Source organism: Vigna unguiculata, chromosome 6 (assembly GCF_004118075.2).
Source record: "Vigna unguiculata cultivar IT97K-499-35 chromosome 6, ASM411807v1, whole genome shotgun sequence".
Classification (NCBI taxonomy): domain Eukaryota; kingdom Viridiplantae; phylum Streptophyta; class Magnoliopsida; order Fabales; family Fabaceae; genus Vigna; species Vigna unguiculata.
Genome location: NC_040284.1, coordinates 9,830,157 through 9,854,150, shown reverse-complemented (window position 1 = coordinate 9,854,150; position 23,994 = coordinate 9,830,157). Strand labels below are relative to the sequence as shown.

Sequence of the window (23,994 nt, the reverse complement as noted above, 5' to 3'; positions counted from 1 at the left end):
AAGTAGAGTTGTATGAGTACTCCACTCTTGAAAATGTTTTCACACTTTCCCTTGGGATTGAAATTCAATTGAAAAGAAAAAGAAGGGCAAGGAAGAGTTACTCACCCAACCACTACTTTAGTCACTCATGGAAGGGAAACGATAAAAAGAAACATGATAAGTTCCCTTCTAACTCTCATCAAGAACCACCAAGTAAAAGTAAGTGACCAAGTGATCACATTCACCATTCCACTTCTCAAAGATCAAGTTCCATTAAATGTTTTAAATGTTTGGGTTATAATCACATTGCTTTAAATTGCCCAACCAAGAGGACCATGGTCTTAAAGAAGAGTAATGATGTTGAAAGTGAACACTCATCTCCCCATTCTCTTTCAAAAGAATCTTCTTCCTCTAGTAAATCTAAAATTTTTAAGAAAGACCCTATGTTATTAAGGCGCATGATAGGTCAAGATCAAAGTGAACTTGAGCCAACTCAAAGAGAAAACATTTTTCAATCTAGATGCAAAATTAACAAATGGGTTTGCTCTCTAATTATTGATGGAGGAAGTAGTACCAATGTAGCTAGCATAAGGTTGGTGGAAAAGCTTAACTTAGAGACCATTCCTCATGCTAAGCCCTACAAGCTTGCTTGGATAAGTAAAGAGGGAGAAATAGATGTCAACAAACAAGTCCTAATTAACTTCTCTATAGGAAGCTACAAAGATGAGGTGCTATGTGATGTTGTTCCCATGGAAGTCACACATATCTTACTAGGTAGGCCATGGCAATTTGATAAATAAACTTTACATGATGGTCATACCAACCAATACATTTTCTTCATAAATGGGAAAAAGACCACTTTACAACCTCTATCACCTCAAGAAGTTAATAAGGATAGAAATATAATAAGAAAAGATAACGAAGAAAAAGAAAAGGAGCAAGCTTTCACTAAGGTATTACTTTCCTACAAAAAAATTCTTCCAAAGTAAGTTGTACATCACCCTTCCTTCTCTTCCCAAGCCAAAAAGGAAGGCCCAAAGCACAAGCAAGAGAGGAAGAGTAGTCTAGAAAATAAAGATGGCCTAACCAAAGCTAGAGGTAATACCCTTAGAAAGGATGGAACAACAGCTCATAAAAGGGAGGCGCAAATCCTCTCCCAAATCAAGTCAAGCTCCATCTACAAAGGCTTAAAGAATTTGTGGTCAAATTCTCTTCAAGGAGGGGAGGATGATGAAGGATTGACCCCAACCAAGGATAGAGGCATATGCTTAAGAAGACTAAGCATGTTTAGAAAGGAAGTTCACTAATCCTTCATCCCTTTCATTTATGTTTGTTATTTTTGATTCCCTAAGTTGACTTAGTTGAATCAACTTTAGTTGACTTGTTGACCTTTGACTAGGTTTGACTTTTAACTATAGTTGACTTGACTTAAGCCAACATGCTAATCTATGTTTATTTGCTTTGTAGGTTAATTTGGAGTAAGAAAGCAATGCTAGGTGGCGCATGGTGATTGGGGAGCATAAATGATGTGGATGAGAGAGTAAAGCAAAGACATAAAGCATAAAGAAAAAGGCATAAAGCAAGTGTACCTATGTACCTTTGGTCTCCTTTGTTTTTAGCACATTATGGCCACTTTTTTGAGACATATGAGACACATTCTTGGTCTCCTTTTGTGCTAGAACGAAATTAGCCTTGCACACACCATAGTTAGCTCTTTTGTCTCTTGTGTTTGTAACCTTATTTGACCTATTTTCAAAAGCTAGGGTTAGGTTTTTGTAGAGACATCCTTAGGTATCTTTTATTTGCTTAGAGGCCCCTAAACTCTTCTATATAAAGGGTGCTCTTAGACATGTAAAAGGGTTGAGCATTTTGAAGTAAAAACACTCTTGTGTCTCAACCATTTGTGAGAGTTTCCTCCCTTGGGAGTGAATACTTTTAAGCCTTATCTTGCATAGCAAGTGGCGACACACATCCACTCATCTTCAAGGTTGCCATGGCTTCTAGCCTAGCCTTGTAGTGGCGTGCTTCTCACATTTTTTACCATTTCTTTCCTTTCCATTTTATGTTTTCTTCTTCCTTTAATTATTCTTGGTTTTCTATGGTTTATGTGCTTTCCATTTCCTTTTTGTTTTGAATCAATTCATCATCTTCTGCTCTTGAGCTTTGTGAAAGGAACCTTCACATCTAGATAGCTTGCTATCTTAATGTCCAGTGGGGATTTCATTTAGCTTTCTTAATCAACTCACACCATATTCAATAATCTTAAAAAGGAACAACATAATCCTTCATCACTTTGCCTAAGAAATGTTCCCGCATGTGTAATGGTTTATCTCATTAATGCATTTGCAATAAAAAATTTTAAAATCCCTTACCACGTCAATATTGTAAAAAATAAGTCAAAAAGTTTTGTCCAAATACCATTTTCGTAATTATGAATATTGTAATGGGTATTTGATGTGATTGAAGTACTTGAAAATTATATCTTGAAGTGTGGATGCTTGGCGATTAATTTTTGCATTTGTGTTTTGAGTTTAATATAAGGATAATAAAAATAACAAGTGGAAAAAAAATTCATATCAATTGTTTCTTATATAAATAGTAGACAAAATAATGGATTCTATTTTTTTCTCATAAATAATTCTTAAATGTTCTTTAATAACTTTAAAGGAATCCCACCATTTCTCATCACTCATTAGCAACTAACGTTGCCTTTTTTCCTTTTTTTTTTCATAAGGTTGTCTTCAATGGTAAGTTCTTACAAACAATCTAAACTTTTGTAATTTTTGTTTATATTGAGCTTTTTATCACTTACCAAATTAATTTAATTATTATAATAAAATACTAATTTAATATGAATGAAAATATATCTTTTTATGATATAATAAATAATCATCTATCATGCATAGAAATATTTAGTAAAATCCTTACAATTATTTTAACGTGTCTATTTTAATTATAAAAAACAATAGTCATTAAACTAGAAGTAGTTTGTTTGAAAGAATACATGTTCAAGTCAAGAATGACTTGTGAAAAAATACAGAGATTGTACTTCACAATATTATTTAGCATAGTAAAACTCAATAAATTGATTGAGAACTGGATGTAGTTTGCATGGTTAGATGTACCACTAAAAATACAATGTGTATGATCTATTTTTTCTATCTTTTTACTTTGTGTGCTATATCTATTTGCATGGTTAGATGTACCACTATAAAAATACAATGTGTATGATCTATTTTTTCTATCTTTTTACTTTGTGTGCTATATCTATCTGCATTAACGTAGGAGGAGACTCATTGTATGACCAAGAATAATCATGACACTTTTAATCAAGTAAATCAATTATGCATCAAAGCTTCAACTGATGTACTTCATCAAAAGCATTTGTCATTCACTAATTTTTAAATATTCTTTATTAAATGATATTTGCGAAAGGTGTGTAAAAGATTTTAAAATCACAATTCAATCTTACCTTCTTGTGTTTTCCCTGTTTTTATAGTTAGTTTCAGAGCTCAACCTCTAAAGATTTAGGCCATTGCTAGCATTTAGAGAAACATATTCAACACAACAAGGATGACACAACTGATGATAGTAGAGGGAACATCCATTACACAATGTCTATTTTTATCCAGAGAATACTATTGGAAGGATAAAATGAAGATGTACATCTAATCCACTCAGTGTCAATTATGGTACATCATAACAAAAGGAGGCATAAAGATAATGACTCCAATGGAAGACTAGACATAAGTTGAGTTCAATTAGAGGGAACTAAATGAAAAAGCTAAGTATATTATAATATATGATTTACCAAAAGAAGAGTTAAATGAAACCTACATACTAAAATCAATTAAGGAGATATAGAATTCCTTAAAGAGAAATATATTGAAATAACTAAGGATGAGTTAGACTTAAGCTCTAGATATGCATCATATGAAGACAAGACTAATCTATGTGAAATAGTTGGGATTGGAATAGATGCAAACCCTAAGTCTACCTTTGAGTCTACCTTAGTCTTTGACTCTTCATGTTCATCATATGATTATTAATATGAGAGTACTTTCTCATGTAAGGAACCTATCACAAGTTGCAACTCTATATATCTGAGCACTTTTTGAAATTAAAATAAGATTTTAATGTTCACATCTTGAAAATAAGAAAATTTTTTAAGATAAAATTGTATCTGGTGAGAAAAATTACATCCTGGAATATAATGTATCATTAGAGACAATGTAAGGACCAAAGGGAATAGAATTTCCTAATGGAGGACAAGACAAGGTGGATTCATCTAATGGAGTATTAGACGAGTGTGGCATCAAACAATGAGGTGCCTTGGGGCTAACAAACATGTCTGAGTTAGTGTGTGTGTGTGTGTGTGTGTGTGTGTGTGTGTGTGTGTGTGTGTGTGTGTGTGTGTTTGTGTGTGTGGTGAGCGTCAGACATTATGACCTTCACTAAAGACAACACTTCATCCAAACTCCCTAGATGGTCCAAGACACACGCCCTCAACATATACTCTAGAGTCTAGATGATCCTCTTGGATTGACCATAAATTTGAGGATGATAAGTCGAACTTAACCTCAAACTACTTCCCATTGCCTCCTACAATGTTGCCAAAATCTAGAGGTAAACCTCTAGTGTCTATTTAACACTATGCTAGTTAGCCCCCATGTGTAAGACCCGGGAAAATTAAGTAAATAAATAAATATTTATTTAATAAATGTGAGGGAAAGAATCTATAAAGTAATTAATGCAGAGAATTATGAGAAAGGAGCAATGGTAGCTCAAGTGGTTAAACACGCTTAGTGCATTTGAGTATGTTATAATTGTGATGTTTTAATTATTTAATTTATCATGGGTGTATATATGAACTCGTGACATGATTTTATGAGTATATGTGTGCATGATATCTCAAGAAACATATATAGGCTTGATGGTTGTGCATATGCTTAATAATTAGGTGGATTTGAGTTCAAACCTTGACTAGTGTGAAATAGTCCTTTTTACGCTCCATTTCCTGTTTTAATGATTTTATTATGATTCTTTCTTTTTTGACTTGTCGTGATATTTAGAGTTTTTCTTCTAAATGCGGCACAATTATTATTATTTTTATTTTTATTGTTATTTTCATTATTACTACTACTATTATTATTATTTTATTATTTTATTTTACTATTATTATTAATTTTATTAATTTTATTATTATTATTATTATTTATATTGATATTATTATTTATTATATCATTATTATTTTTATTTTTATTATTATTACTATTATTATTATTATTTTATTATTATTTTATTATTATTTTATTATTATTATTATTACTATTATTGTTATTATTATTATTATTTTATTTTACTATTCTTTTATTATTATTATTATTATTATTATCATTTTTTGTTTTATTTATAATTTTATTATCATTATTATTGTTTTATTATTATTGTTATTATTATTATTTTGCTATTATTGTTTTATCTTATTAGTATTATTGTTTTATTATTATTTCATTTTATTTCATTTTATTATTATTTTGATTTTTATTGTTTTTGTTTTATTGTTATTATTATTATTATTATTATTATTATTATTATTATTATTATTATTATTATTGTTCTTGTTGTTCTTGTTATTTTTATTGTTACCACTATTATTGTTTTATTACCCGTGCGATATTTTGGGACAATGATTATGTGTTCTTCTTGGTTTTGTATATTGTTTGGTTGTTTATGATTGTGTTGGTCTGTGATTTAGTCATGTGATTATGACTGGATAATCATGTTTGATGTTATGGATTGTATGTTAAGTGTTTGGGGTTCTTTAGAACTTGTTCCAAGGTGCCAAAAACCAGTAGCAGTGACACTACTGGTGTGGCGCCTGACGGCTTGGGGTGTGCTGGAAGGCGACAAGGGAAAACCAGAGAAGCCTGCAATGCATGGTGCCTGGCGAAAAGGGTGATCCCGCCAGGCAGAAAAGACCTGACGGCATGAGGTGTCTGTCAGGCAGTCTAGAACCAGTTTCCGCCTGGCGACGTGCGTTAAGCGCCAAACGATTTCAGGTGCAAAGTTGGATTGCGTGGAGGATTCTACACAGCTTTGGATGGAGGTTTTGATGCGATGCTTTGTTGGGGGCACAATTACGAGTGTAGCTTGTATTGGGGTAACACATGGCCACTCAAGGTTGTAGCCTGGTGGTTTTGGAAGTTTAGTGGAGTGTGCGAGATCGTGGCTCGTATGGATGGGTTTCAGAAGATTGCCCTCGATGTTATCCGATAAGTTTGGTAGTCTTGGAACAAATACGGACTGTAGTTCATATTAGGGAACTCCATTTGGTGTTGCGGATTGTGGTCGTGACAAGATCATTCCCACGTTTGGACTGTAGGTGGTGGCCTGTAGTTGGAGGGGCGAGTAGACACTCGTGGCAGCAAGGATCGATCAATGTAATCATCAAAGGGTGTAGAATCAAAAGGCATCATAGGAAGATGTGAATGTTTGACTTTGAGATTAGAGTGTAGCAGAAGTGTTAGGGATTTTAATTTGTTGTCATAATGTACCTTGTGGTGTATAATTTTATTTTGAGCTCACCCTATCTATGTGTGTTTGGCGATGATCATGTAACTTGTTACAAGGGAGAAAATGTTGTTGTAGGTGAGCATGTGGATGCTTAGAGCCCACGTTTGGACTGTAGGTGGTGGCCTGTAGTTGGAGGGGCGAGTAGACACTCGTGGCAGCAAGGATCGATCAATGTAATCATCAAAGGGTGTAGAATCAAAAGGCATCATAGGAAGATGTGAATGTTTGACTTTGAGATTAGAGTGTAGCAGAAGTGTTAGGGATTTTAATTTGTTGTCATAATGTACCTTGTGGTGTATAATTTTATTTTGAGCTCACCCTATCTATGTGTGTTTGGCGATGATCATGTAACTTGTTACAAGGGAGAAAATGTTGTTGTAGGTGAGCATGTGGATGCTTAGAGCCAGAGAGGGGCCAACATGGGGAAATTTCAAGAATTCATCCTTGTGATGTTTTTGTAATAAGTGACTTATTTTTAATAATTTTGGAATGTGGCGTACAAATTTAGGGATTTTGGAATTTTGACGCTTGTAATAAAGTTTAAATTTTCCCGCATTTTGGGAAAGTATTTCAGTAATAAATGCGGTTTATTATTATTTCTATTATTTTAATTTTAATTAAGTAATATCCGGTCGGGATGTTACACCATGCATCCTTACGATCTCCTTGATATACAACTCAACGAACTTAGCCACATGTAGCTTTTGGTTCACTAGCAAGAAGTGGACCCTCTTGGTCAACCTATACACCACCACCCATATATCATCGTGTCCTCTCGCTGACCTTCATAATTGGGTAACAAAATCCATAATGATGTTATCCCACTTCCAAATTGGAACCTCCAATTGTTGCAACAAACCACCAGGCTTATCATTATATGAAAAACTTAAATTACCCATAGAATAAAATCTGTATGTAAATATTTATTATCTACAGAATTTTCCCACGAATAAAAAGATGGATCCAAGTGAATGATGGGTGGGAAAAATAAAATCCATGGGTAATATTATTTACTCCATAGATTAAATAGAAATAAATTAAGATTTTAAAAAATGCTTTGATGTTGTTCTCCCTAAATCTATTAACACACGTGAAGCTAAAAACTTAGCTCTTCAAAAACCCAAAATAAGAACTAAAAGTCAGGCACCTTCATTGACTGCAACCCTTCCCTCCGCACCATCCTCTATCGCCTTAACCACATTAGCAACCCCCTCCATCACGATCTCCCCTCTGTTGTCTCCACTCCCTTCCTCCACCTCACACGCATCGAAACCCTAGACAAAGTGTTTTCCTTCGGTAACAATGACAACAATCTCTCCCATGCAAAGGAAGGCAAACCAAATTGACTTTGAATATGCACCCCTTGACCTCCATTGAACATGCCATGTGCACAAAGGCAGTCCTCACTAGACTTGAAGCTGGATTAGAAACCCCCAACTCAAACTCCAACTCTCTCAAAGGCAACCCTAACCTATCCATACAAGTGTGTGACACAAAAGGAATGTGTCATTCAATACAAACAACACTCTAACATAACTACAATTATGTAACATATACCGTGAATAAGATTACATGTGTTAGCAACTTTAACAACAGTCATCACAAGCACTTTTTGAACTACTTAAGGTTTTCCACCTCTTTCCTTCCTATGTTGTGTTATGGCAGCACTAGCTTGCCCTTCGTCTTGAGGACAATTCTTAGCAATATGTCATTCCTTATGGGACTTAAGACATTTAAACTCATCCTGAGGATTATCGTTCTTCCAATTTGGACCTTCATACTTGAAACACCTGCCTTTCCCCGAGCATTGTTGTTGCGAAGATCCAACTACCCTCTTCTACTTAAGGGGCCTGTCATAAGGATTCTAAGACACCTTACCTATTCCAACCGATGAGCCTCCTCTTTCTTGACACACCACCATACTTGGCTAGTGCTTAAGGTCTTCCATCATCTTAGCCCTCTCCACCAAAATGTGGAACTCCTCCAAAAACATAGGGGCCACTACCCTTTTAAAACTCAATCCTCAAGCCCTCCACAAACTTTCTACGTCTTCAAGCTATAGAAGTAGCTTGTGTATAGAACCTTGACAAATCAAACCTTCAAGCATATGCATGAACCAACATATCTCCTTGCACCAACCTTATTAACTTAGCCGCCTCGACAAACCTTGCTTTATCTATAAAATACTTCTCTAGAAACCTTATCGTGAAACCTAACCAGTTCAAGGCCTCCCTTCTAGACTTCAACATCTGCTTTAATCCTAAGAACCAAAACTCGGTCTCTTTAGCCAAAAGGTAGGCAACACATCAACTTCCTATCCTTGGGGCATTAGATAGCCTCAAAGATTTTCTCTAACTCTTTAATCCACACATAAGCCTAATCAGGAGTAACACTCTTTGATCCAACCTCTCATTAGCCCTTTATTCTAGCCCTTTTTTTCGTAAAATTTCTTTTCCTAATTCATTAATCATTTGATTGAGCTACAATTTTGACAAATGGTTCATAACATATTGTTCTTTAGTTTGAACGATGTGATCTTAGTTTGTAGGTCTGTAGTTAGAGATTATGTTACCCATGATTGTTGGTTTTTCATGGTTGCATTGTGTTGATATTTTGTTGTGATAAATTGTGATAGGATCTGTTTGTAGTATATTGAATGTGGGACCTAATGATTGATGTATGTTAAATACAATGATGAGGATTGTATGATGTCAATGTGTTGTGATAGAGGTGATGATGAGGCCTTGATGTGTGTACATGTTATCGATCATGAATGCGTATAATCGTGTCATCATGAGAATTATATGAGCATATGTATGGAATGGTATGATATGGGATGATGAGATGAGATGTTGCATGAATGAGTATACGTCTGCGGTGGGACAATATGAATTTTTTGATAGCTGTAAAGCCAGGATGGTTCTTTTACCCCAAAGGGCTTTATCGAGTCAAGGTAAAAGGGTTTTGTTCCTCCGTAAGTCTTTACCATGAGTTTAGCAAGAGTGCTCCCACCTAAGGCTTTGTCGAGTAGATGAAGTTGTTGCTAGTAAGTCTATGGAAAGCAGGGGAAGAAACTTTTCCAGAAGGCGTTGGTGCCAGGAAGGTATAATGGTTGGCTATGAGAGAATATCATACTGTTTGGTATTACTTTATGGTAATATGTTGATGGGTTCATGTTGTGATGTTGACATGGTGGATATTATGAATGAGTTTATGTTACATTATGATAATGCTAGGTGATTGTATGTTGATATGCATGTTATGTGATGAGATACATGTTTAGCTCACCCTTGCATATTTATGGTTGTGCTTTCCACCTACAATGATCGTATGACCTATGTTATACGAGAGTAGATATTGATATAGATACTGTTGGAGAAGCTTTTGGGAGTTTTAAGACATTTGAAAATGTCCTTTTGAATGAAATATAATAGTTTAGTGGTTTTTGTGTTACATTTGACTTGAAGGATTTTGTGGCACTTTCAATTTGACGATCTAAACCAGTTGGTTTGTGAAAGATGTTTTATTTTAATGAATAAAGTTGTTTCATATAACTAATCTGACATATGTCATTTTGAGAATAAATAATTGTGAAGTTCATATTTAATAGGATAGTATCAGAGGGTGTGTTTTAGGTTTTGGAAAGAAAAATTACTTGTGGCATCTCTAGGGTGTTACACATCTAACATGTCAGCCTATTGGGTTGCAGGATGGCTTAGCCACAGGCTGGCTAGTAACCCATTTAATCAATTCAAAAAGGCTGGCTCGTTTTAATATTTCAGAAGTTTTGTTGCATTGCATCACCTCTTTCTTTTTCTCTCACAGCACAGAGAAACTAAAAAACACAATGCAATACAACCCACAAAGTGTCCTAACCCAGAAGGAAGAAGGAGTTGCGACCACTGATGGTCACTGACGAAGACCCATGTCCATTTACAATTGTGGAACTTTTCCCCTTTTTTTCTCTAATCGAATCGTTGGTCCCCAACTTTTGGCATTTGATTTCAGGGGAGTGACAATGGTTTATATTTGATGTTTGTTGATAGTTTATGTATTTGATCTGAATCGTTGTAACCATGTAGATTTTTGGAATTTGAGGTTTTCTTTGAGGATTTATAGTTGGAAAAGGGTGTTTGTATGAATGAACCGTGTTTTTGAATTTAGTGATGCATACTGCCTTTTCTTACTGCTTATTCATTTTTCTAGGTGCAGTTATAATAAGGATGAACATGATGGTCTCATAATGCTTGGATTTCAGAGTTATTGGGATGTTGCACATGATGAACATCGTCATGCTGGTGAATTCTGGAAAATAAAACTTTGATTGCATAATGTTTTTGTTGCTTTATATGACTTTCGGTATAGATGTTATATGGGATTTTGAGTGGCAGAGAATTATAGATATTTTTAATTTGATTTTGGAAAAGGATTACATGTATTTTAATTTTATTTTTATGTTTGGAAAGATGGAAAAATATTTATAAGAACTTATGTAATGAGTTAGAAAAATTATTTTGCATCATTTCCCCTCAGTCAAGAAGAAATTTGTTTGTTCGGATCACTGGAACAAGAGGAACATGAGTTAGAAAAAAAACATAATTTTTTTTAAGAAAAAAGGACGAGTTGGCCCGTTAGCTCGTCATAGGACGAGACGATTTGTGTTTTCAGACCCGTATTGTTCAAACGTGATGAAGGATTATCTTGTTCCTTTTTAAGATTATTGAATATGGTGTGAGTTAATTAAGAAAGCTAAGTGAAATCCCCACTGGACATTAAGATAGCAAGCAATCTAAATGTGAAGGTTCCTTTCACAAAGCTCAAGAGAAGAAGATGATGGATTGATTCAAAACAAAAAGGAAATGGAAAGCACATAAACCATAGAAAACCAAGAACAATTAAAGGAAGAAGAAAACATAAAATGGAAAGGAAAGAAATGGTAAAAATGTGAGAAGCACGCCACTACAAGGCTAGGCTAGAAGCCATGGCAACCTTGTAGATGAGTGGATGTGTGCCGCCACTTGCTATGCAAGATAAGGCTTAAAAGTATTCACTCCCAAGGGAGGAAACTCTCACAAATGGTTGAGACACAAGAGTGTTTTAACTTCAAAATGTTCAATACTTTTACATGTCTAGGAGCACCCCTTATATAGAAGAGTTTAGGGGCCTCTAAGCAAATAAAAGATACCTAAGGATGTCTCTACAAAAACCTAACCCTAGCTTCTAGAAACTAGGTCAAATAAGGTTTCAAAAATGAGAGACAAAAGAGCCAACTATGGTGTGTACAAGGCTAATTTCGTTCTAGCACAAAAGGAGACAAAGAATGTGTCTCATATGTCTCCAAAAAGTGGCCAAAGTGTGCTAAAAACAAAGGAGACCAAAGGTACATAGGTACACTTGTTTTATGCCTTTTACTTTATGCTTTATGCCTTTGCTTTACTCTCTCATCCACATCATTTATGCTCCCCAATCACCATGCGCCACCTAGCATTGCTTTCTTACTCCTAATTAACCTACAAAGCAAATAAACAGAGATTAGCATGTTGGCTTAAGTCAAGTCAACTATAGTCAACAAGTCAAACCTAGTCAAAGGTCAACAAGTCAACTAAAGTTGATTCAACTAAGTCAACTTAGGGAATCAAAAATAGCAAACGCAAATGAAAGGGATGAAGGATTAGTGAACTTCCTTTCTAAACATGCTAAGTCTTCTTAAGCATTTGCCTCCATCCTTGGTTGGGGTCAATACTTCATCATCCTCCCCTTCTTGGAGAGAATTTGACCACAAATTCTTGAAGCCTTTGTGGATGGAACTTGACTTGATTTGGGGGAGGATTTGCGCCTTCCTTTTATGAGCTTTTGTTCCATCCTTTCTAAGGGTATTACCCCTAGCTTTTGTTAAGCCATCTTTATTTTCTAGACTACTCTTCCTCTCTGGCTTATGCTTTGGGCCTTCCTTTTTGGCATGGGAAGAGAAGGAAGAGTGATGCACATCTTGCTTTGGAAGTCTTTTTTTAGAGGCAAGTAACACTTTGGAGGTAACTTGCTTTTTTTCTTTTTCATCTTTTCTCTTATCTTTTACTTTATTTTGGTCCTCATTTGCTTGATTGGGTGAGAGAGGTAGGAGTGTGAACTTCTTGCCTTGGAAGGAGAAAGCATAGGTGTTAGCATGGCCATCATAAAAGACTTTTCTATCAAATTGCCATGACCTACCTAACAAAATATGAGTTTCTTCCATAGGCATGACATCACATAACACCTCATCTTTAAAATTTCCAATTGAAAAGTTAATGAGGACTTGTTGAGTTACTTTAATGTCTTCTTCCTTAAGGCATGATAGCTTGTAGGGCTTGGCATGAGGGATAGTTTTCAAGCTAAGCTTTTCCACCAACCTTGTGCTAGCTACATTGGTACTACTTCCTCCATCAATAATTAGAGAGCAAACCCTTTTGTTAATTTTGCACCTAGATTAAAAAATGTTTTCTCTTTGAGTTGGCTCAAGCTCACTTTGATCTTGACCTATCATGCGCCTTAATAACATAGGGTCTTTCTTAAAAATTTTAGATTTACTAGAGGAAGAAGATTCTTTTGAAAGAGAATGGGGAGATGAGTGTTCACTTTCAACATCATTACTCTTCTTTAAGATCATGGTCCTTTTGGTTGGGCAATTTAAAGCAATGTGATTATAACCCAAACATTTAAAACATTTAATGGAACTTGATCTTTGAGAAGTGGAATGTTGAATGTGATCACTTGGTGACTTACTTTTACTTGGTGGTTCTTGATGAGAGTTAGAAGGGAACTTATCATGTTTCTTTTTATCCTTTCCCTTCCATGAGTGACTAAAGTAGTGGTTGGGTGAGTAACTCTTCCTTGCCCTTCTTTTTCTTTTCAATTGAATTTCAATCCCAAGGGCAAGTGTGAAAACATTTTCAAGAGTGGAGTACTCATACAACCCTACTTGGTCTTGTATGTCTCTCCTAAGACCACTCACAAATCTTTTTATTTTCTCTTTGTTAGTCTCTTTTATTTGAACCCTACGCATTTGAGACTCTAATTCTTTAAAGTACTCACTCACACTCATAGAACCTTGGTGAAGCCTTTGGAGCTTCAAAAGAAGTTCCTTCCTATAGGAGGGAGGAACAAATCTAGCGCGCATAAGAGTTTTAATGTCCATCCAAGAAGCCGCGGGTGGCCCTTGGTCATAATTCTTACAAACTTTATGCCACCAAGTATTGGCATACTCCAAAAATCCTAAAACTACTAGATCAACTTGTGTTTGATCCTTTACATGATTTTCATTGAAAATTTGATCAACTTTAGCTTCCCAATCAAGGAAGACTTTGGGATCACTTCCTCCATAGAACTTAGGAATCTTTGGAGTTTGCTTCTCTTGTGATGGGTTGCGCCTAGAATGCCCTCTTTTCCTAGCCTCTCTTTCTTGCTCTTTAGCTTCAAGCCTTTGAATGTGCTCTTGGATTCTTAGGTCACTTTGCTCCTTGTCTTTTCTTAATTGTTCAAAGGCCTCCTTCCTGGACAACTCCAAATCCCGAAGCAATCTCATCAATGTATTGTTTTTGTTTGGTGTAGGTGCATTTGATGAACTTGCCATGATTCCTACAACAAAAACACTCAAATCCGAGACAAAATAAATGGATTAGGGGTTAGACAACATGAAAATCGAGACCAAATCCAACCCAAATTGTAACCCAAGTGTTTAGATCACTCTCCCAAAGTAACAAGGCAAGGCTAGCACTCAAAATCCACCAAAGGAATGAAGCAAACACTTTTAAAAAATTGTTCAAAACCTTTCAAATGCAAGACAAGTGATTCGGCCACAACATCCCAAGAGTTTCAAGAAAAGAAAACTACTAAGACACAACAAAGAACACCTAGTGACAAGCAAGAAAAGCACAAAAACAAGAAAGTTTAACTTCTAAGGAAACTTGTTTTTAAAGACAAAACTTGAACAAGACTAAAACAATGAAAAAGACTTTTAAGGACTCTATGGAAAGCATTTGAACAAGCCAAGATTATACTTCAAATTATGCATACACCATGAAAGATCATAACCAAGTCAAAGCATGGAACTAATTTGCCAATATCACCCAAAATCCAAGTATAAATTTTGGTAGCATAACACCTAGTAAAAATGGCCAAATGGATTCACCAAGCATTGTAAAAGCTCTCGGCCAAACTGTTTTTGGTCTTGAAAACACTTTTTCTTTTCAAAACTAGGTACTTAAAATGATGAGAAGGATGTTTTAGGGTGTCTTGAACACTTAGTTCCTTAAAATTAGGTCAAAATCAATTTCAAGGAGCATACAACAACACAAGGCATAGATCTCATGCAATAGTTTAAAAACTTAGAAACATGAACAAGAAAACTCAAAGAAGCATATGACAAGAGACTCAAGAAAAAGTTAGACACATTTAAAGACTCAACATGACATACACAAAGACACAAACACGTAGCTATCATGCATTTAAACTCATGGATTTGAGACTCAAAGAGTAAGCATCAAAAGACATGTTATCCAACCACATTTAGGAGCAAAAGAGTCACAAAACCGAAGCCAAAATTGCCACAACATAACCTGAAAACGGTGTTTTTCGTATTCTCGGCAGCTCTGACCTTTGCTCACTCATTTGATCATAACTCACTCCACAGAACTCCAAATGTGTTACTAGACTCACGGAGCTTTCTTTTGATATAAAGAACGTTACTTTTGGACCACTGAGATAGCTGCAGTATTTTTTTCAAAAACGCACACGTTGTTGCCAGCACTGTTTTTATGTGGACCATTCAAAGATAGCTACACAAGACAAGGTTAGAACATGAAAACACCATATTCAAGGACAACCAAAGCTCTGATACCAAATGATGAAGGATTATCTTGTTCCTTTTTAAGATTATTGAATATGGTGTGAGTTAATTAAGAAAGCTAAGTGAAATCCCCACTGGACATTAAGATAGCAAGCTATCTAGATGTGAAGGTTCCTTTCACAAAGCTCAAGAGAAGAAGATGATGGATTGATTCAAAACAAAACGGAAATGGAAAGCACATAAACCATAGAAAACCAAGAACAATTAAAGGAAGAAGAAAACATAAAATGGAAAGGAAAGAAATGGTAAAAATGTGAGAAGCACGCCACTACAGGGCTAGGCTAGAAGCCATGGCAACCTTGAAGATGAGTGGATGTGTGCCGCCACTTGCTATGCAAGATAAGGCTTAAAAGTATTCACTCCCAAGGGAGGAAACTCTCACAAATGGTTGAGACACAAGAGTGTTTTTTAACTTCAAAATGTTCAACCCTTTTACATGTCTAGGAGCACCCCTTATATAGAAGAGTTTAGGGGCCTCTAAGCAAATAAAAGATACCTAAGGATGTCTCTACAAAAACCTAACCCTAGCTTCTAGAAACTAGGTCAAATAAGGTTTCAAAAATGAGAGACAAAAGAGCCAACTATGGTGTGTGCAAGGCTAATTTCGTTCTAGCACAAAAGGAGACAAAAAATGTGTCTCATATGTCTCCAAAAAATGGCCAAAGTGTGCTAAAAACAAAGGAGACCAAAGGTACATAGGTACACTTGTTTTATGCCTTTTACTTTATGCTTTATGCCTTTGCTTTACTCTCTCATCCACATCATTTATGCTCCCCAATCACCATGTGCCACCTAGCATTGCTTTCTTACTCCTAATTAACCTACAAAGCAAATAAACAGAGATTAGCATGTTGGCTTAAGTCAAGTCAACTATAGTCAACAAGTCAAACCTAGTCAAAGGTCAGCAAGTCAACTAAAGTTGATTCAACTAAGTCAACTTAGGGAATTAAAAATAGCAAACACAAATGAAAGGGATGAAGGATTAGTGAACTTCCTTTCTAAACTTGCTAAGTCTTTTTAAGCATTTGCCTCCATCCTTGGTTGGGGTCAATCCTTCATCAAAACGGGCTGGCCTATCCCACCCCATTTTTCATTGGCCAAAAATGAGTCGAACTGATTCGTTTTGCCACCCCTAATATGATGTATGTTCAACCTTGATTAAGCTTATATTTTAATGGTCATATAAAAGCTAAGTCTAATGAACTTCGTAAGTTATAGATACCCTTGTTTTACCTCTAGATTTTGTGATAGTTTACAAAATTATGATCAAAAGTTAGGCTTAGTTTTGCTTATTACCCTCAAACTGATGGACAATCTAAAAGGACTATCAAATTTGTAGAGATGACTTGTTGAGAGTTGGTATCTTAGAACATGTTGGAAGTTGAGATAATTTTATACCATTGATAGAGTTTATTTACAAAATTGGTTTCCACTCAAGCATAACAATGAATCCATACAAAGCTTTATGAGGTAGAATGTGAAACACCTATGTTTTTGGTATGAGAATGAAAATTCATTAATTTTGGATTCAGAAATAATTAAAATGGTTAGGAAAAAAAATGAAAACTTCTTAAGATAGGTAGAAAAGTTACAACAACAAATAAAAGAAATCCCATGAGCTTGAAGAATGGATAATGTTTTCTTGAAATTTACACCTGTAACTAGGATTGGTGGAGCTCTCAAATCTAGAAAACTTTAACACAAATTCATTTACCCTTGTTGAATCCTTAAACATATTGATTTTATTGCATACCAAATTGCTTTGCCTCCAAATCCTTCAAAAATGTCTTTCATGACCTTCTTCATGTTATATAACCTAATATAGTACAAATACGAGAAAATCTTACGTATGATATGCTTCTTGGGAGGATTGAAGATTAGAGGATTAAATAACTTCAAAAAATGGACATGTGGGGATGTAGCTCAGATGGTAGAGCGCTCGCTTAGCATGCGAGAGGTACGGGGATCGATACCCCGCATCTCCATTTTTATGTTTCTTTTTATTTGAAAACTATTCATAATACGTTTAGAAAGTCAATATATATGTAAAAAAGTAAAGGGTAGATTATTTAAAAATAAAAAAAAGATATAACATGTTAAAAATTATGGAATAAACACTCTGAAAATACAAAGGATAAACTATACAAAAATATTCATTATAAATACAAATCAGTGTATGGAAATTTGGTCTAATGTTTGGTGCATACAGACTCATCTAATGTGTATGTCTAATCAGGAAATGGATAGTATAAGACCCGTGAAATTTAATTAAATAAATAATTAATTAATTAATAAATGCGGGTAGTGGGAGCCTTTATGGCATTAAATATTGATTATCATGGTGTGGAAAAGTATTACGTTAGGTGGTTGAGAGTACTTTGATTGTTTGAGACGACTTGGGTTCAAGTCCTTGGTATGGAAAAGTATTATTATTATTTTTGATAATATACTTTAGCATGTTGAGTGATAGTATAATCATAGGATTATATTAATTATCACGAAACATGAATTGGTTAAATGGTTGTACATTGGATTGATGATTTGGTGGTTGTGTGTTCGAACCTTGATAGACATGAATTAAACCTTATTTTTTATGTTAGAATCAGCTTTGGGCATGAATATGAAAGGGCAAGGGAAAACAAAACCTAGTGTAAGGAACCCCAAAGGGGGGTGGGGCTACAAAAATAGTACAAAACCTTAATTCAATGACCATTAAGTAGGTATAAAAGGTAAATTTTCCTTTTGCTCCATTTACCTCTCATTAAGGCCATATTTAGTGATTAAGGAAGGGAGAGAAAAGGTTGTTTTGGGGCTATCTTTGTGGCATAGAAACCAGAGCATGAATTCTGAGAGTGTGAGGAGAGAATTGAATGTCATTGAGAGTGGACTTGAGAGGAAGAACTAGGCGAAATGGTGAATTGGAGAAGAACCCTCAAAGGCTACAAGTTTTGTGCAAGGATTCTACGTTAGAGAAAGTTGTCCATGTGTGTGTAAATTAAATGGGTTGTGATTTTTGCGTTTTTGCTCTTCTCAATTTGGTTCCTATGTGTTGGGAATTTCGTGTTATGTGTGATGAGATTGAGAATTGATTTGTTTGATGTTGTCTGCAAAGGCCTTTTATGCCTTATATTATTAGGATGAGGGTTTTGGTAATTGAATAATTATTGTTGATTAAATCTCGAGTTTTGGTGGTTCAAATGGATATAAACATGTTCGTGTGAGTTGCTTGTTGATATGGAATGCATGGTACTGATTAGGCTGTGTTTTGGTATGACTTTGGTTGATTTTGTGTGTGAACAAGGGAGAACTTCTATAATTTTCGCCCAAGCGAGTCACTCTCGCCTAAGCGAAAATCACAGAATCTCATCTTGGGTTTTTATTCACGAGTGTCACTTAGGCGACCAATTTTGGTGTTGAGCGACACGTTAACTCGCTCAGGCAAGAATGGCTCGCCTAAGCGAGGTCACGATGAAACATGTCACATTTTTCGTTTGAATCCTCGTCTAGGCGAGGGATTGTGGGTTTGGGTGAATAAGGGTCACGCTCAGGCGAGAAGGTCTCGCCTAAGCGAGAGCTCGTGGAGAGCCATTGTATCACACTCGCTTAGGCGAGGGGGTCTAGCTTGAGCGAGACAAATACACTCGCTTGAGCGAAGACTCCTAGCCTAAGCGAGAATAGTGAAGTTTCATGTTCCGTGTATTGTTTGAGCAGATTGTTTTATATTTCCGAAATTACGAGAATTATATCCATGTGTTTTGTGATGTTGGGCTCTAAGGACTAAGTCCATAGAATCTGGGATGTGCTTGGCTTGAGTCACGAGCTAGGAGTTCATGATGGTTGGACCGCATGTAGAACATGAACGGTTTAGTTCATCGGAGGTACTCTTGTTTGGGATGAGTGAGCGAGGGAGTTCACTTCATGCTCAAACTTGAGAATGCTATGAGCAAGGGAGTTCATAGTAGGAAAGACGGGTATGCGGATCCGGGTCCGAGCGAGGAGTTTGGATGATGGACGAGGGAGTCCGTGAAGTACGAGCGAGGAGGGTCGTGGAAGCACATGTGATGAAGGATTATGTTGTTTTCTTTTAAGATTATTGAATATGGTGTGAGTTGATTAAGAAAGCTAAGTGAAATCCCCACTGGACATTAAGATAGCAAGCTATCTAGATGTGAAGGTTCCTTTCACTAAGCTCAAGAGAAGAAGATGATGGATTGATTCAAAAACAAAAAGGAAATGGAAAGCACATAAACCATAGAAAACCAAGAACAATTAAAGGAAGAAGAAAACATAAAATGGAAAGGAAAGAAATGGTAAAAAAATGTGAGAAGCACGCCACTACAAGGCTAGACTAGAAGCCATGGCAACCTTGAAGATGAGTGGATGTGTGCCGCCACTTGCTATGCAAGATAAGGATTAAAAGTATTCACTCCCAAGGGAGGAAACTCTCACAAATGGTTGAGACACAAGAGTGTTTTTACTTCAAAATGTTCAACCCTTTTACATGTCTAGGAGCACCCCTTATATAGAAGAGTTTAGGGGTCTCTAAGCAAATAAAAGATACCTAAGGATGTCTCTACAAAAACCTAACCCTAGCTTCTAGAAACTAGGTCAAATAAGGTTTCTAAAAATGAGAGACAAAAGAGCCAACTATGGTGTGTGCAAGGCTAATTTCGTTCTAGCATAAAAGGAGACAAAGAATGTGTCTCATATGTATCCAAAAAGTGGCCAAAGTGTGCTAAATTCAAAGGAGACCAAAGGTACATAGGTACACTTGCTTTATGCCTTTTTCTTTATGCTTTATGCCTTTGCTTTACTCTCTCCTCCACGTCAACTATAGTCAACAAGTCAAACCTAGTCAAAGGTCAACAAGTTAACTAAAGTTGATTCAACTAAGTCAACTTAGGGAATAAAAAATAACAAACACAAATGAAAGGGATGAAGGATTAGTGAACTTCCTTTCTAAACATGCTTAGTCTTCTTAAGCATGTGCCTCCATCCTTGGTTGGGGTCAATCCTTCATCAACATGAAGTCCCAAGATTTAAGAGTGCATGCATGAACTCATAATGGTTATGAGTGTGGAAAGTGGGTGTTTATTATAAATAGATACATGTTTATGACTTGTCGGGTGGGTTTATTTCATATTTATTTATATCTATGTGCATAGCTCACCCTATCTGTTTGTGTGTGGTGATGATCGGGTAACTTGTTATCTAGGAGCAAATGATATTACAGGTGGGCAGGGAGTTGCTTAGTGGCGGAGAGTGGGTGCAAAGTACATGGGAAATTATAAAGACTTTTTATTTGTTTTTTTTCATGTAATTTAATTACTGGCTTTACTGTTTTGGACTTTTAAACTGTAAAAGTGAATTATGGATATTTTGACTATTTATAGCATTTTTATAAACTTTAAAGTGTTAAAATTTCTGCATTTTTAAGAAATGGTTTGATAATAAAGGAGGTATATTTATTCCAATACTTGTTATTTTCCTTTGTTTTAAGTAATATCCTATTCAATTTAAGAAATGGTGCGTCTAGGAATGCACACTAGGTGGGCCATCATACACAAATAAAACGAGTCTTGCAACACACATTAGATGAGTTTGTCCATATACTAATTAAATGAGTCTAGCACTATACATTTTATACACATATTATATGAGTTTATTAATGCATATTACACAACTCTACTTGTAACATTCCGGTAGGATATTACTTAAAAAAAAGGAAAATAACAAGTATTGGAATAAATATACCTCCTTTATTATCAAACCATTTCTTAAAAATGCAAAAATTTTAACACTTTAAAGTTTATAAAAACGCTATAAATAGTCAAAATATATAAAATATTTATTCAATTTTGGTTGTTTAATATATAAAATAAATATATTTGGTTTTGGAATAAATAAATAATCAAATTTTGGTTTTATTTAACATTTGAAATGAGTTAATTGAATCAAGAGGTCACCAAAGTGACCTCTCTTGAGTAGATGGTTCGTGAAAAATGTTAAATGTTGGTGTTTATGTACGTTCGTGTAGGTATTGATCGGCCCAAAGGAAGATTAATATTTGGCCGGATTGCATACACACATGTGATGATAAACATGTGATAATTATAAGGATTTGCTTTGTCGATGATAAATTAATCAAAAGATTGGTTTGTTGTTGGACATGCTTTATTATCAATATTTGATCATTACAACAAGATACCCCTAGCAGTTGATATTATTGTCCAAAGACTTGATATTAATGGTCATTGGGTGTTGTGGGATGGGTTAAATCATTATTTGAATATATATTTATAATGATTTATTTTATTATGTGAGCATAATAAGTTAATTCCTCTTGTTTTAAATTCAGCTACAATTGCTTCTGTATCTGCCAATGTGAATTCTGTTCCGATCCTCAATGGAACAAATTTTAAGGATTGGAAGGAGAACATTGAAATTATCCTTGGCTGTATGGATCTGGATCTTGCGTTAAAGACTGAGCAACCCCCTACTCCTACGGTGTCTAGTACTCTTGAAGACAGGAGGGATCATGAGAAGTGGGTTTGCTCAAACTGCATGAGCATAATGATCATTAAGCGCGGCATCCCAGAGGTTTTTGGGGGCACTGTTTCTGAAGACATTACAACTGCCAAAGAATTCCTTGCTGAGTGGGTTTACTCAAACTGCATGAGCATAATGATCATTAAGCGCGGCATCCCAAAGGTGTTTAGGGGCACTGTTTTTGAAGACATTACAACTGCCAAAGAATTCCTTCTTGGATCTTGCGTTAAAGACTGAGCAACCCCCTAATCCTACGGTGTCTAGTACTCCTGAAGACAAGAGGGATCTTGGGAAGTGGGTTTGCTCAAACTGCATGAGCATAATGATCATTAAGCGTGGCATCCCAGAGGTGTTTAGGGGCACTGTTTCTGAAGACATTACAACTGCCAAAGAATTCCTTGCTGAGATTGAGAAGCGCTTTGCAAAAAGCGATAAGGCGGAGGCAAACACTCTTCTTCAGAACTTGATCTCCGTGAAATATCAAGGCAAAGGAAATATCAAGAAATACATTATGAGCATGTCTAATATTGTTTTCAAACTCAAGGCACTAAAGCTTGAAATCTCAAAAGACTTACTCATTCATTTGGTGTTGATTTCTCTTCCTGCACAGTTTAATCAGTTTAAAGTATTTTATAACTGTCAGAAGGATAAATGGTCTCTTAATGAGCTCATTTCATATTGTGTGCAAGAAGAGGAAAGACTAAAGCAAGACAAGACGGAAAGTGCTCATTTTGCAAGCACATCAAAGGCTAAGGACAAAAGAAAGAGATCAGAGGATCCCAAGAAGGAAGCTGCTAAGGGTCAAGAACAAAAGAAACAATATCAGGAAAGCAAATGTTTCTTTTGCAATAAGACTGGACACATAAAGAAGAAATGTGCCAAATATCATGCTTGGCATGCAAAGAAAGGTATGTTCTTACTTTAGTCTGTTCAGAGGTCAATTTAGCGTTAGAACCTAGTAACACTTGGTGGTTAGACTCAGGTGCTACTACTAACATCGGTGTTTCTATGAACGGTTGCCTAAACTATCGGAAGCCAACTAATTCTGAAAGATGGATATATGTTGGAGATGGCAAATTGGTGGAGGTGGAGGCTATTGGGCATTTTAGATTATTGTTATGTACTGGTTTTTATTTGGATTTGAAAGACACTTTTGTTGTACCGTCATTTAGACGGAATTTAATTTTAGTTTCTTATTTGAACAAATCTGGTTATTCTTGTTCATTTGGAAACAATGAATTTAGTTTGTCTTTTAATTCAAATATTGTTGGAACTGGTTCACTTTTGGCTTATGATAATCTATATTTGCTTGATACTGTGACCACCTATAATGAAACCCTCAATACAGAATCTTATGGTACTAAACGTAAAATTGACAATACTCAATCAGGAGCATTATGGCATAAGCGCTTAGATCACATCTCTAAAAGTAGAGTTGAACGAATTGTGTCAAATGGAATCTTAGAGTCCATTGACTTCACAAATTTTGATGTTTGTGTTGAATGCATTAAGGGCAAACAGACCAAAGCGAAGAGATTATGTGCATATAGAGCTTCAGACGTCTTAAAGTTAATTCATACGGATATTTGTGGGCCATTTCCTACACCTTCATGGAATGGTCAACAATACTTTATATCATTCATAAACGATTACTCAAGATATGCATACTTATTTCTTATACATGAAAAGTCACAGTCTTTGGATGTGTTCAAATCTTTTAAAGTTAAAGTTGAAAATCAACTCAACAAAAGAATTAAGTCTGTTGGATCTGACCGTGGTAGTGAGTACTTGGCAGATATGATGGATCAGGTGAACAACGTCTAGGACCTTTTGCCAGGTACCTAGAGGAGTGTGAAATTGTCCCACAGTACACCATGCTGGGATCACCCAATATGAATGGTGTAGTTGAGAGACGAAACCATACTCTTAAGGATATGGTAAGGAGTATGATTTGTCATTCCACCTTACCAGAGTTACTCTGGGGAGAGGCACTAAAGACGACAACTTAT

The 23,994-nt window shown here is 35.6% G+C and overlaps 1 non-coding gene across 1 annotated transcript; it reads left to right on the top strand.

Annotated features, from left to right (window-relative positions):
• The first annotated feature begins 17,348 nt into the window (after window positions 1-17,348).
• Window positions 17,349-17,421, top strand: TRNAA-AGC. Its single transcript has one exon. It is a non-coding gene; the product is annotated as a tRNA-Ala (tRNA).
• The last annotated feature ends 6,573 nt before the right edge of the window (window positions 17,422-23,994 follow it).